Genomic DNA, 13,245 nt, shown 5'->3' on the forward strand with positions numbered 1-13,245 from the left:
GTTATATGTGCTGTTTCAGTCTAGAGCTCTCCTGAAATTGTCTCTCCCTGAAATTCTCTCTCCCAGGGCTTCTAAAACCTTTTGGGACTACATCTAAGCAAAAAAATGCAGGCTTAATTAACAACTATATTTTTGGTACTGCTTTCATGCTTAAAGCTTTGGAGAGCTGCAGGTTGTTGAAAGCGACATAAGTACTGAACTGCATCCTGCCCAAGTCTGATTTCATCTGTGGTCTATGCCTGTCAGCATCTTAGGTTAGGGCAAAATCCTTTCTGCTTACTCACATCGTGAACAGCTTTTTTATGCATTGCAGTTGTTTGCCCTTGTGCACAGAACAAGATCTTGTTCTGAAATAAAGCCCTTGTCTCTGAGCTACGTACTGTGACAAGATATAAACCCACTGGAATGTGCTCTGGCCTCCCTTCAGAACAAATGTTGTTCCATGAGCATGATAGTGACTGAGGAACAAACAAGTTGATCACTTCTAAATATTACTTCTAACCACAAAATTTAGTTTAACTCCACCCTTTCACTTTTGCAGCTACAAGGGTTTTTTTGGCCTAGAAATTGCTTTTGCTTCTGTCGTGATGACTGCTGATGTTAGTCTTTCATGAAAAGCAAAGTGCTTCCTTAAATGCAGTTGCATTGTCTTTGAACATATCTAAGCCTGTTCATGGTCAACAACCATGAACTCCAGTGTTTCCATGCTTTGGAACAAGACAAAGGTTTTATTCAGGCATGTACAACTGGATTTCTGGATTGCTCCTTTCCCCCCCCCCCCCCGTAAGCTACATTTTCATTTAAAGGACTTTTTTTTTTTAATTACATACTGGCTTTACCAATAAGATGCTTTTTTTATTTACCCTTCTGGTTGTGTTCTGTGCTCTGACTGTCTGCCCTAACAGGTGGCTGGACTCATTTTCACAGAGGGTCCTGTCCATCCTATAGTTCTCTCTACCATGCACCTATAAAATTCCAGGAAATAGCTTTTTAACACTGGATATCTAATTGGCAGCAAGAACAAAAGCGCAAAAATTGAAATGAACTCACAGACAACATTCATATCTGCGCACAATCCCTGTATGCTAATTCTTGTGAGTCGACTTTGGTTTCTTGGACCAAAGAGACAGTGTTTAGGAATTTTATTTCTATTCAAACCTTAAATAGAATTCACAGGAAGAATTCATCTTATGCACCTACATTTTCTAACTTTTCATTTTATGACCTTTCAATGATTTCAGTTTTTCCAGAAACAGATAGCAGATTTAGTAGAGATATCAAGATTGGAACCCATCATTTTGCAGTGGGATTTACGCCCAGAGTTAGGCTTTGTTTCAACTTCTCCATTTGTTTGTCTTACCCATCTGTTACAGGCTTTTGCCTGTCATCTGAAATTTCCAGTTCTGTGTAGCAGTACTTTTTTATGAAATGATAGATATGTTGGTCCTTGAAACCTCTTGTTATTATTATAGGGCTATATAAGAAGTGTTAGAAGTAATCTTAATCTTGCAAATTCCATTATTCTGTAATATTAAGAAAATTATAGTCCTATTTGGGCTTTGGCAGTGAGTGTGTATTTCTGCGCTTCCCTCTAAAAGATTCCTTGATTGTAAATTTAGGGGAAAAACTGAACATCTAATTTTATAAAATTTTGTGACGAAGTATTGACCATACAATGCTAAAACTTTATAACAATGAGAATGTTACTGGCCTAGTCTTTTTAAAAATTAACTTTTCAAAGAAAAAGCCTGTTTCCAAAATATATATTTCTCCACAGTAAACTAAGTCAAAATGAAACAGCTAGGCTATACAGTCACAGAACTGCTTCTACCCACCATGCACTTAGGAAAATCTGTTTTCTCTTTCCATGTTGGTACTTTTGATACTGGTCAATTTAATCTGTTTCTTAAAGCTTAGAAGCTAGCTAATATCATTCCCAAAATGTTAACCCAATTCTTAAACATAATGATAGGTATTACACAGCCAGTATCACTTGGAAAACTGGACAATTGAATCCTTGTCTACTTGCAACAATAAAAGGTCCCACAAAGGTAGGAATGTTTCATATTGGTATCCTGAACAATTACAGTTTTAATAATTACATTCTGTCTACTCAAATGCACCTTGAAGTTCCATGCAGTCCACTTATTCTTCCTCTAATCTCCTAGAAACCAGAGACCCAAAAGCCTGTTATGCTATCTGCTGTAAGAGGTACAGAATTACTTCTGCTTTGTAGCACAATTTGAGTAAGTGATCTTTATAGTGTACACATCGAGTACTTTGGAAACCTTCAGAATGAGTGGCTTTAATAAATAAAAAATTATTAAAGGATATAATTAGTAAAACAAAACACTAGTTAAAAACAAAATAGTATGAATTTCAGATTTTCTGTTCAGATTCAGATTGATAATTTGTAACACTTTCTAAAGAGTTTTCCTTGCCTATACAGAAATAATATTACACAGTTATCATACAGTCAACTGTAACGCTATATTTTTGTGGTTGTTTCTTAAGACAGCTACAGATGTCTGCCTCACTTTAGCCTCAAACCATAAATAAATTAATCTGAATAGAAAAATTATACATAACATACAGGCAACTAAGAGGTAAAATAAGCTGTCTCTATATTTGAATTATACAAAAACATTAGGTTTTCATCATGCATAAAGTTATCATTTATGTCTTCAGAAGATTTCGTTTTTTACAAATATTAGAGTTTGGTTTTGGCATGAAGTTCTTGTATTAGAATTTTGTTTCATAACTGCATACAAAACTAGTATAATTTTCTGTCCAAGTGTCATTGCTGTGAAATTTTGTCTGCATAAGTACTGATTCAGACCTAAGATCTACTGAGTCTAGTATCCTTTTTTCAAAAGTAGCCATTAATGTATCCCTAGGAAAGGATAAGGATAGGGCAGGAATATATGATGCTTTTCTTAACACTTGCCCTGCCTGAAGTTATTCAGGGTTTTCCGAAGCAAAATGTAGTTTGTATTAGCTGTTAACAGAATTATTTTCCATGTCCAGTCTCCCCTTGAACCCATGTAGATTTTCAGCATCCAAATTTTTTTTCTCATCAGACGCTATAGATCTGCTACTCATTGCACAAAGAATCACCTGTTTTTGTTTAATCTGAGCCTAGCTCCTAACAGTATCATTTGATGCCTCCTAATTCATGTATTGCAAAAGATGATAAAGACTGGTTCCTATTCACTGTCTTCCATGCCACTTGTGTTTTTTTAAGACTCTCCTGATCCCCAGTCCATCTCTCTTCCTGGCTGAGGAGTTATAGGCTATTCTGTTATTCTTTGTACAGAAGATCTTCTGTCCTTCCATCATCCTTATTGGCCTCCTCTAAACCTTTTCCAGAAGTTTTACATATGAGGGGACCAAATTGGTATACATAATTCAAGGATAGGTGAACTTTGGATTTTTACAGTGGTATAATTTACATATATGTATACCTATATATATACATACCTGTATACACACACACACTCACACATATATTTATTTATATATTTTATCTCTATTCTTTTGCTTAGACTTCCTAAAATTTGATCTGTGTTTTTGACCACTGCTGAAGACTGAACTGATGTTGTTGTGGAACTATCTATTTTAACCCCGAGGTTTGACTCCATTATAGAAATAACTGATTTAGAAATAATCCTAACTTTTATATAAAAATAATATATGTGGGGGAAAAGAAGTCTCTCTCATTAACACTTATCTACTATTGTCTTTTATCTGCTATTTTATAATTACTATTCCATGAGATCCTTCTGCAGATATTCCAAGTTCACTCATCCTTCTTGTCTCAGGTATAAGCAGTGAAGATAATCTCACTATCTGACCCTGGTGATTTGCTATGTTATTTAGTCAATTTGCTCCTAAAGTTATTTCAGAATCATACAGATCCATATATCATTTGTGCTACAAGGAGTATTGGAGGAACATTTCTATTTGCTTTCACAGTAAGCCCTAATGAAAAGTGTTCATTTATCTTCCCTCTAACAGCTTTATTTTCTCTTAGTACTCCTTTATATCTTCATCATAAATTGGCCCTGCAGTTTCTTTGGCAGACCTCCTGCTCCTGATATATTTGAATATTTATTATTATTTTTGATTGTTTTTGATTCTTTGATTCTTTGATTCTTTGTTTCTTTTTGTCAGTTGTTTTTTGAACTCTCTTTACGTCTAATTCTGTTTTTATATTTCATTTGCTTAAGTTCCTTTCTCTTGTCTTCATTTCAATATGATGTCCACTCCTTACATCTGATAACCTCTCTTATCCTGCTATTTAGCCATGCTGCTTTCATTTTGTCTTTGTTAAGCTTTGTTAAGCCACATTCAGTGGCTCTGCATTTCCAGCGTGGTAACCTTAAGTAGTTTTCACACCGCCTATGAAGATTTAATATTCAACTTTATATTCCTTTTTACCAAACTTCCTTACTTTTGCATAATTCCTCTTTTGGGATCAAAATTGCAGTGGAATTTTTGAACTTGCTGCTCTTGCAGATGTTGAATCTAAAGTACACAGTGGTTGCTGCTACAGAGTAGATCCTTTGTGGTATTCAAGACAGGAGCAAGTGTTGCATCTAATCTTTGAGCTCCATAAGCAGCTGCTCCATGAAGCAGTCACTGATAGACACCTACATTTTATTGACTGTGTTATATTCTGGTGTGATATTTGTCTGATCTACATGAGGTTAATTTAAATCTGTCATCAGTGTTATATTTCTCATTTTCATCACCTCTTTGCATATCTCGGTTACTGTTGTCAACCTAGTTGACTCGTATCGTTGTAATATACAGTCTTGCTTGTATTTAGCTTGGAATCCATAGAGATTCTGTTTTATTTGATGAGGTAGTTGGTTTATTAGTTTTCTTTGAGTCTAAGCTCTTTTTTCTCACAGAGCCTCTACTCTGCTGTTCATGCAGACTATTTTACCTTTACTATATGTATGTATATTTATGTATAGTTTTCATCCTGGCATTACAGTCGTCTTCTACCTCTCCAAAACCCCTTCACTTGAGCATACAGCATTTCTCTGCTTATATCCATAATACAAGCATAGTCCACAATAATGCTCATCTGTACTTCTTTCCCAGCCCTACAGTTTAAAATTTCACTTCAGCCTTCCTGAATTTTAAGTACCAGCAGCTTTGGCTTATTTACAGTCCAGATGAAGTGTGTGCCTCCTGAACAGGCTCCCTTTATTTCAAAAATTCCTTCAGTTTCTGATGAATCTGAATCCATATTTCTTGAGTTATCTTTTCAGGCAGACATTAGAGCTTTGTCTGTCTCCTCAGTCCTGTGGGGAGTATTGGAAGCATTTTGGGGAATCTTACTATAGAAGTGCAGGTCTCCAACTTACTTCCTTGCAATCTAGTTTTTATCTGTAGAGCTTATTTCCTGAATTTCCCTATGTTGTTGGTACTCATGTAGATCAAACCTACAGACTCCTTCCTGTTTTTTTCTGGGCTGAGCAAGATTCCTGAGAGATGTATCACCTTGCACTTGACTAACTAGACTTTCTGGAGTCTTTTCCCTGGTGTCAAAAACCTGTCTATTTGCCTGATGGTCATTTACCACTATTTCAACTATCTAGGATCTCAGTTTTAAGAAAGAGATTCTCACAGCAAGAAAATAGATGACCATCCTCCACTGGGAGAACTACCAGAGGAGTTACATCCCGCATCACTAACCTGTGCATCCTGTCATGAGACTAGACTTGGGGATCCTGCTATATGATGTTCCTGAAAGTCTCTGTAATGAACCATGTATATATGCTGTCTTTCCTGTGCGGAAGGAACTCAGACATATGATACTAACATGGTAAATTGCATAACTCTCATCATCTTGCATGAATTCTGCCTTCATATCTTCTTTAAACAGATAAAGTTCATACAAATATTAAATACTTGGAAAAAAATATATTTAGGCATTTTGCATCAGTAATACAGAATAAATTGTACTTTAATCTTTAGGTGCCTCCCTTCTTACTCTGTAGGATGAGGCTACTTGTGATAGATTTAACCAATTTTATTTCTATGGGTGAACCCAGATATTGTAGCGGTTAGTACCATAAAAAGCCCATGAGGATTTTAATAATTCTGCATTTAGAACTGAATTAAATCTGTGTTCATGAAATAACATGATAGATCATGGTTTAAAGAAAGATAAAAAAGAAATATCATTTCATTTTAAGGTCTAAAGGCCATATTATTGTTAAAAAATGTTCACTATTTTAAATTCCAATTATGGTTTACCCTGGTAGCAAGGTTTAAAATGTTGTGTCTGTAGTCTGAATGTGTCTATTTTCAACTTCATGTCACTGAAATTTGCACTATATTTGTCTGTAAGATTCACTCTTCTGCCAAGGAAGTTGCTTCTGCCAAGGAAGTTGCTTAAAAGTGTGCTTGATCATCCCTGAAATATGCTTAAAAAAGCTAAATAGGTTCAAGTCCTGGTATCTGTTTCACTACGAGACAAACCTCTCAAGCTGTTTGGCATTCTTGTGGCTCTTCTTTGCTGCCTCTCCAGTTTGTGTGTTATCTTTTTCAAAATGAGCTTATCAGAACTTGCTGTATTTGTTCAAGTGTTTGCACCACTGCCAGATACAGAAATAATTTAAGTGTCCATACTCCTGCTTAATAGTCACCTAATGATGTAGGATTACACTAGTGCTTTTGGCTGTGGTTTTATTTAGGAACACAGATTTTTCTCATACTCAGTAGAACTCACGTTTTTTTGGAAAATCACCTTTTTCCAGATAGAGTGCTCTGCTCTATTTATTTATGGAATTTGTTTTCCTTGTTACAAAAAGAATTTATCTTTTATTTGCTTGTATTAAAATATGTATTGTAACTTACTTCTAATTTAACAAATCATCAAAATAACTATGTACTCAGAATCTGTCCTGGTGATCATTACTTCTCACTTTGTGTCACCTACAAACATTATTGCAATTAATTTAGATTTTCTTTCAGATCACTAATTTTTTGAACTTTTTTAATAATCCAGGGACTGTCACTACCCTACCAGAAGCATACCCACTTAATGATGACTTTATCTTAATTAAATTTTGATTTGGAATCTTTTAGTTAGCCAGTTTAAATGCATTTAAAATATGCCATATTATTTTGCGTAGTTTTATTTTTTTCATTAAATATTTTTGTGGTGTCAGATTGGTGCCTTATGTGGGTTATTACAGCACTGGTACCTGTCACTAAGACTGGAAACTGCATAACAAATATTAATTTAATTTGAAAAGCTCTGTTTTCCATAAAATTATTCTCCTTTAAATTTTTATGAGCTGAGTTGATTGCTATTCTATAATGGAACAGGTGGTTGGTTGACAGATTATGATCATCTGACCTTTAAGCCCCTGTGATATAATGAATTTATATATGTTTTAAATATTGACCCAATTTTAGCTTTCTTTTATTCTTCTGCAATTATACACTCTTCAGTTTTTGGAAAATTGAAAATCACAAAAATCTATCTTTCAGTGAAAATCAGAGGTAGGATTTGGTCTTGTATGACCGTTAGTCATGATCACAGCGAACGATATATGATTACGTAATAGCAATACTGTTTCATAAGACAGATTTATGCATACAGTTGAGATGAGTTTGTTTAAATGATCTTGATAATGACACTGTCCAGCTTTTGGTATTTGACTTAGCAATTTGAACATCTTTACATGTAGAGGGTTCCTTTGCATTTTTTAAATGTAGCTCTAATTTAAAAGGCTGTTACTAAAAAAAAAAAAAACAGATACATGTGTAATAACTTATGTCAAAGTATGTTTTAATAGGAGTATTTGGAGCTACATAATGACCTATGCTATAAGCTATGAAAATATAAATATCAAAATTATAACAAACTATTATGCAAGTAGAGTGCTTTGTAGGGCTCTGAACTGAATAATCTAGTCAGTATTATCAGTTGAAATTTATCTGTCAACTGTATAAAATATGTGTATTAGTTATAGTTGAATGGAGAAAATGCCAATAGACAATATCTTGCTTGTTTTTTTATTATAAAAAGGCAAAAGCTGTCCTTGCAGCATATGTACATTTCTTGCCAAATAATGCTCAAGTAATCTAAACTCTGAAATAATTTATTTCATCATTTCTGTACAATGAGTTATATTGGGATAATTTTTTTAGAGGGGATAAGTATAGGTGCAGGGAAAGAAAAAAAATTAAATAAGCGAGTAGGATTTATGTCATAGAAAAATGGCTCTTGGGAATGAGTCAATGATTTTAAACGTAGATATCCATGTATTCTCAATCAGATTGGATCCGAGCTTTCTCAGTACACATGATTATTTTGATTAAAAGTTTTGATTCAATTCAAAATGAAGAATCAATGAAATAATCTGAAATAGCACATACTTCACTAAAGCTGAATTATATAGTCTGAGATTGAATCATACACACCTTTGATTAAATCAGTTATCATATGTCATGATAGAATACTTTTCCATTTTAGCACAGACTGGAGTAGTATAATATTCATGGGAACAGAAAATGCAAGGAAGTATTCTTAAGTTTTAACTATATGCTTTAGTTTTTACCCTCTTAAAGTCAAACTGAAATGTATGACTTACTGTTGCCCTTTCCCCCAAGTCAATATTGTCACAAGTCTGCTAAGTTGAGTGTTAGAAAAAATAAATAACGTGTTGGGTATGGGCTTAACTGTTGAACATCAAAATTCACATTTATCTGAATTAGTGAAATCATAAAATACCCAATCAGAAATTTACATGTAGGCGTAATCTCATATGAGATTCTGATATACAGAATAAAAAGAAAAATATTTTACCTTAAATGTTCAGTAGTTACTGTTGTAGGTGCTGAGAATCGACATAAATCGAATGCAGTATTGTTCAGCATGTTGCTAAAAAAAGTCCTGCTCAACTATTAATTACTGTCAACAGATGAAGTAAAGATACATGTTCCATTATTATGGTGTCAGGCACTGAGAGGTACACATGAATGAAATGTCAAATTCAATATAGTATTAAACATATGATAGGTTACTATAGAAAAATATTGATAAATGTTTATCTTCTTTATGCACTTCAACAGAAAATGCAAGAAAATTCACATAGGCCTGAAGATATGGATTAGAAAACATTGGTATTTGCAATTGAAAAATGATCAGCTAGAGAAAATAATTCGGCTGTAAAAATTTGCATCTCAAATCTCTTCATATAGTTTTCTCACAAAAACATTTGTCAAAGCAAAAGGATGTAAAAATTTCCATCTAGGAAGAATAGTGCTTCAGTAATAGAAAAAAAAACCATTAAAAATCTGTGTGCAGAATTCACAATATAAAAGTGTTCTGCTCTCAGTGTTAAAGACCTTTATGGTAAGGGAATTAAATGAGTGCCTATGAAGTCAGTCTTGAATCATACCTCAGAACTGAACTTGATCACCCAGATTCTAGGGTACCTTTGAGAAATAACTTTTTAAAATTAAAAAAAAACCCAGACATTTTATATGCTTGTTCAGATATCATATTTTCACCTAAATTTATTTTTTCTGCAATTTTTTAAAGCACAGAACTGTTACACTTCGTAGACAACCAGTTGGTGGCTTGGGCTTAAGCATAAAGGTATGGATAACTTCTTGTTTTTTTTCTTTTAATTTTCAGTATAAATAGTTCACCACAGTCTTAATTGAGATCTCATGGTTAATACACATCTTTTGCAGGGTGGTGCTGAGCACAAAGTGCCTGTCGTCATATCAAAAATATTTAAAGACCAAGCAGGTAAAATATATGTTTGTATTATTTAAATATATAGTACTATAGTATACATTGTCTTTTCTTGAGAAAATTAAAGGTTCTTTGAACACAGAATTAAAATACATTTATGGATCATTCCTTCAGCATCACACTTTCTTTAAGCCTTTCTATAAATGTCCAAGTGCTCCATATGTCTTTGTGCTGAATTTAAAATCTATAATCTTTTCAAGTCTTTAAGACCTGTACTTGAAATTTTACTGGTCAATATTAGCTTTAGAAAATACACTTTTTACAGCAGAAACACAACTGTGTCATAAACATAGCATTTAACATTAATCATAAAAACACAACTATGTTATAGGAAATCTACTGATACACTTAACTTTAATAACCCAGAGGATAAAATAATATGAACCGAGCATATTTTTCCCGACACAGTAATTCATTGCCATGTGGTATGACTTATTGTGCCTAGTAGCAAACAGAGAGTGATTTGTAATGTTGATTTTTATTGTGATAACACCAGATATAAATCAGTATAATCCAACCCAGTTAATTATTACATTGACAAGTATTTGCAAAAGAAACCTCCTTTGCAGGGTAGTATTAGAATTTGGAACGATCTTGAAAAATTGTAGAACTGTGAAAAAGAAAGGATCAGTTCAGTGGAACCACTGCACGTAGGTGGGAATAATGAACTACACAAAGATAGGCAGCACCTTGCAAGGTGAAATAAAGGTTTTAGTTGATCAAAAACAAAGTCATATTTTTGTGTCTGGTGGACATGGACATGGTGACTAGTTTGTTGTTTTCTTCACTAAGGCAACCTTTAAATATTTGAAGACTTACCATGTTTCTATGATAAATCTGTATGTTTCCTGTCTTCTCTAGAAAAAGTATGTCCATTTCTTATAACCTTTTCTGCAAGAAAAGACAGAACACTATATAATGATACTCATTACATGCTGTGCTCCTTAAAGGACTCAGAGCCATTGGGATCAGGTTTTTGGCATCATCTTTTTAGCTTATCAGACTCTCTTCCTGCTTTGTGTAGTAGAGGCTGAGCATTTTTTTTCTACTTGGCACCATGTTCAGCTTCATGCTTTCCTAGATCTCAGACTGTGCTTGTTTTTTTCTTCTCTGCATTTTCTTTAGTGGGTCCACATTTTGCTAGAAGTGTAATACCCAAACTTGGAAACCTATTTCCAGCTGATATCTAATGAATACCCAGTATATTGGCTATACTGAATATCCTATTGGAAAGAGTGCTTTAAGTTTCTTACACATAGAGTACTTGTGTTTATATATATCAATATAATATTTTTTATGATTGTTTCTGTTGTTTAAGATTCTGTTGTTTAGGATTGTTTCTACAGTGAGGAAGAGAACAGATATTTTCATATCAATTGTAGATGGAACAATAGTAAGCTTCTAATGCATAGCATAATAAATCACACGAAGAAAACAAATAAATAGTTAAAAGGAGAAGTATAAGCATCCAGGTCTAAAGAATGTAGTTCAGGCAATTAAATACAAATAAAGGAAAGATATCTACTGCTCTTTTAGGACACAATACTTTAAATCAAAGTTTATTGTAAGGTTGAATATCAAATAGTTATGTGCACTATTTTGTACATTGTAGGTAATTTTTGGAAATCTGTATCTATTTGTAGAGTAACTAGTGCACCAACAATTTTATGGGATCAACAGTTTACCTCAGAGTTGAGAGTCTCTTCTCAGAAGATACCTGTTGTAAGATCTTGTAATGTTTTGTCCAAGAAAGCTCTAAAATGAGTAGCAGTTATGATAAGAGACAATGCTGATCCTGGCTGAGTCAGTGAGTTGCATGAAGACACTGACCCAATTAACAAGGTATAAAGAAGGTAGTATATGCTTTAACTGCACCACTGGTGTGGGTGCTGGACAACATGACCTCCTGAGGTACCTTCCAACCTAACTGTTTTTGTGATTAGCAAAAAAAAGATGTAGCACTGCAGGAGCATAGACATGTGATCAAAATGGTTATTGTGGCACTTCGTATCATGCACCCCCATTCTGGTTACTGAATGCCTGCACAACAGAAAACAATTCTTTTTTGTTTTCTTCTGGAAAATGAATATTTCTAAAAAGCATGAAAGGTTTTGAGAAAAACTTGGAAATCTGGAATGTTCACATACTGCAAATCTTTCTGCAAATCTTTTTTTGGAGATGATATCGAAATCTCGAAATGTTGCTGGTTTTCTGTTTAGAAAAAAGATAACAAAATCTGTTCACAGCATTATTTTGATAGCAGGATATTTAATTGGTAATTAAAGCTAATAAAGAGATTATGTCCAAATGTAACTCATAGATGACCCTGAGGAAAGATTTCAATTTTAAGATTCTAATGTCCTAATGTTACAGGAAACAGTTTAATACTACTATTTAAAGGAAAAGTAGTTCTATACATATGTGCATGCTTTCTTTTTTTTTCAATTTCATCTCTCCCTATTTATTTATACACATGTATATTATATACATATGTATGTGCATATTTATAAAAAATATATAATATATAAAAAATTGTGAAAGAATAATGATATAATATAATGAAAGAATAATGATATAGCAAAAGGATATGTTAAGCATGAGGAGAGATGAGACGCAGAGTTATCTCTAACTAAACAGCTATGTGTTCAAAATGTGAATAAATTAACAAGAACGTCTGTTATTCTAGAGACTAATAGTGGTGAAACTGGTAGTCTAACTTGAAAGGTGGCAATGAGATAACACCCTTTGTATGGAAACATGGGCAAAATCACTCAACTTTACTTTGGTTGGATACAGTATTATTTTATAGTTCCAAAAGCTGGAAGTGTAATATATTAAAGTAGTTGATTCTCTTGTATGTACCTTTGCAAGCCTTTTGCTGTCCTAAATAATGTAATTAGTCAGCTGTCTTTATGCCCTCTTTAAATTTCCTAATTATAGGTGAAGAAAGGAAGTGATTTTGTTGGTATTGACCTAAGCAACAGCTGAACACTTCAGCTGTTGATATAGGATGAGGATTTCAAATTTACTTGATTTAATTATTCAACACAAACACTTCTATAGCAACAGTGGTAATAAATATGATTCTTAAATTTTTGTCTATCTAGGAGGCCCCTCAAGGAGCTGTGATCTTTCTGTTTATAATTTCTAGATGAAGATACCCTACTTCACTATAATCCAGATCAGTATGACTTTCATGAACAAGTTCACTGAAATATATACAGACACTCAATTCAAAAGCATAACCCTAGATTTCTGAAATACAAGCTTAAGTGGCCATTCAGTTCTGGAGGCTGATATCTCATATATTATGAATCACAGTAAGAATGCCCTGAAATCTGTCTGAATACGTGCTCTTCTCAACAGTATTAAGAAACAGCAAGTTTTGCTAATGTCCCTCGTCACCGCAGTACTTTACATTTCTCTGTGGTTTCTGTGTTCTGTCCTAACAA

The 13,245-nt window shown here is 33.6% G+C and overlaps 1 pseudogene; it reads left to right on the forward strand.

The window, feature by feature from the left end:
* LOC135330159 (gamma-2-syntrophin-like) overlaps nucleotides 1-13,245 on the forward strand; it is a 136,583-nt pseudogene that overhangs the window by 17,411 nt on the left and 105,927 nt on the right.

This window comes from Dromaius novaehollandiae, chromosome 16 (assembly GCF_036370855.1).
Source record: "Dromaius novaehollandiae isolate bDroNov1 chromosome 16, bDroNov1.hap1, whole genome shotgun sequence".
Classification (NCBI taxonomy): domain Eukaryota; kingdom Metazoa; phylum Chordata; class Aves; order Casuariiformes; family Dromaiidae; genus Dromaius; species Dromaius novaehollandiae.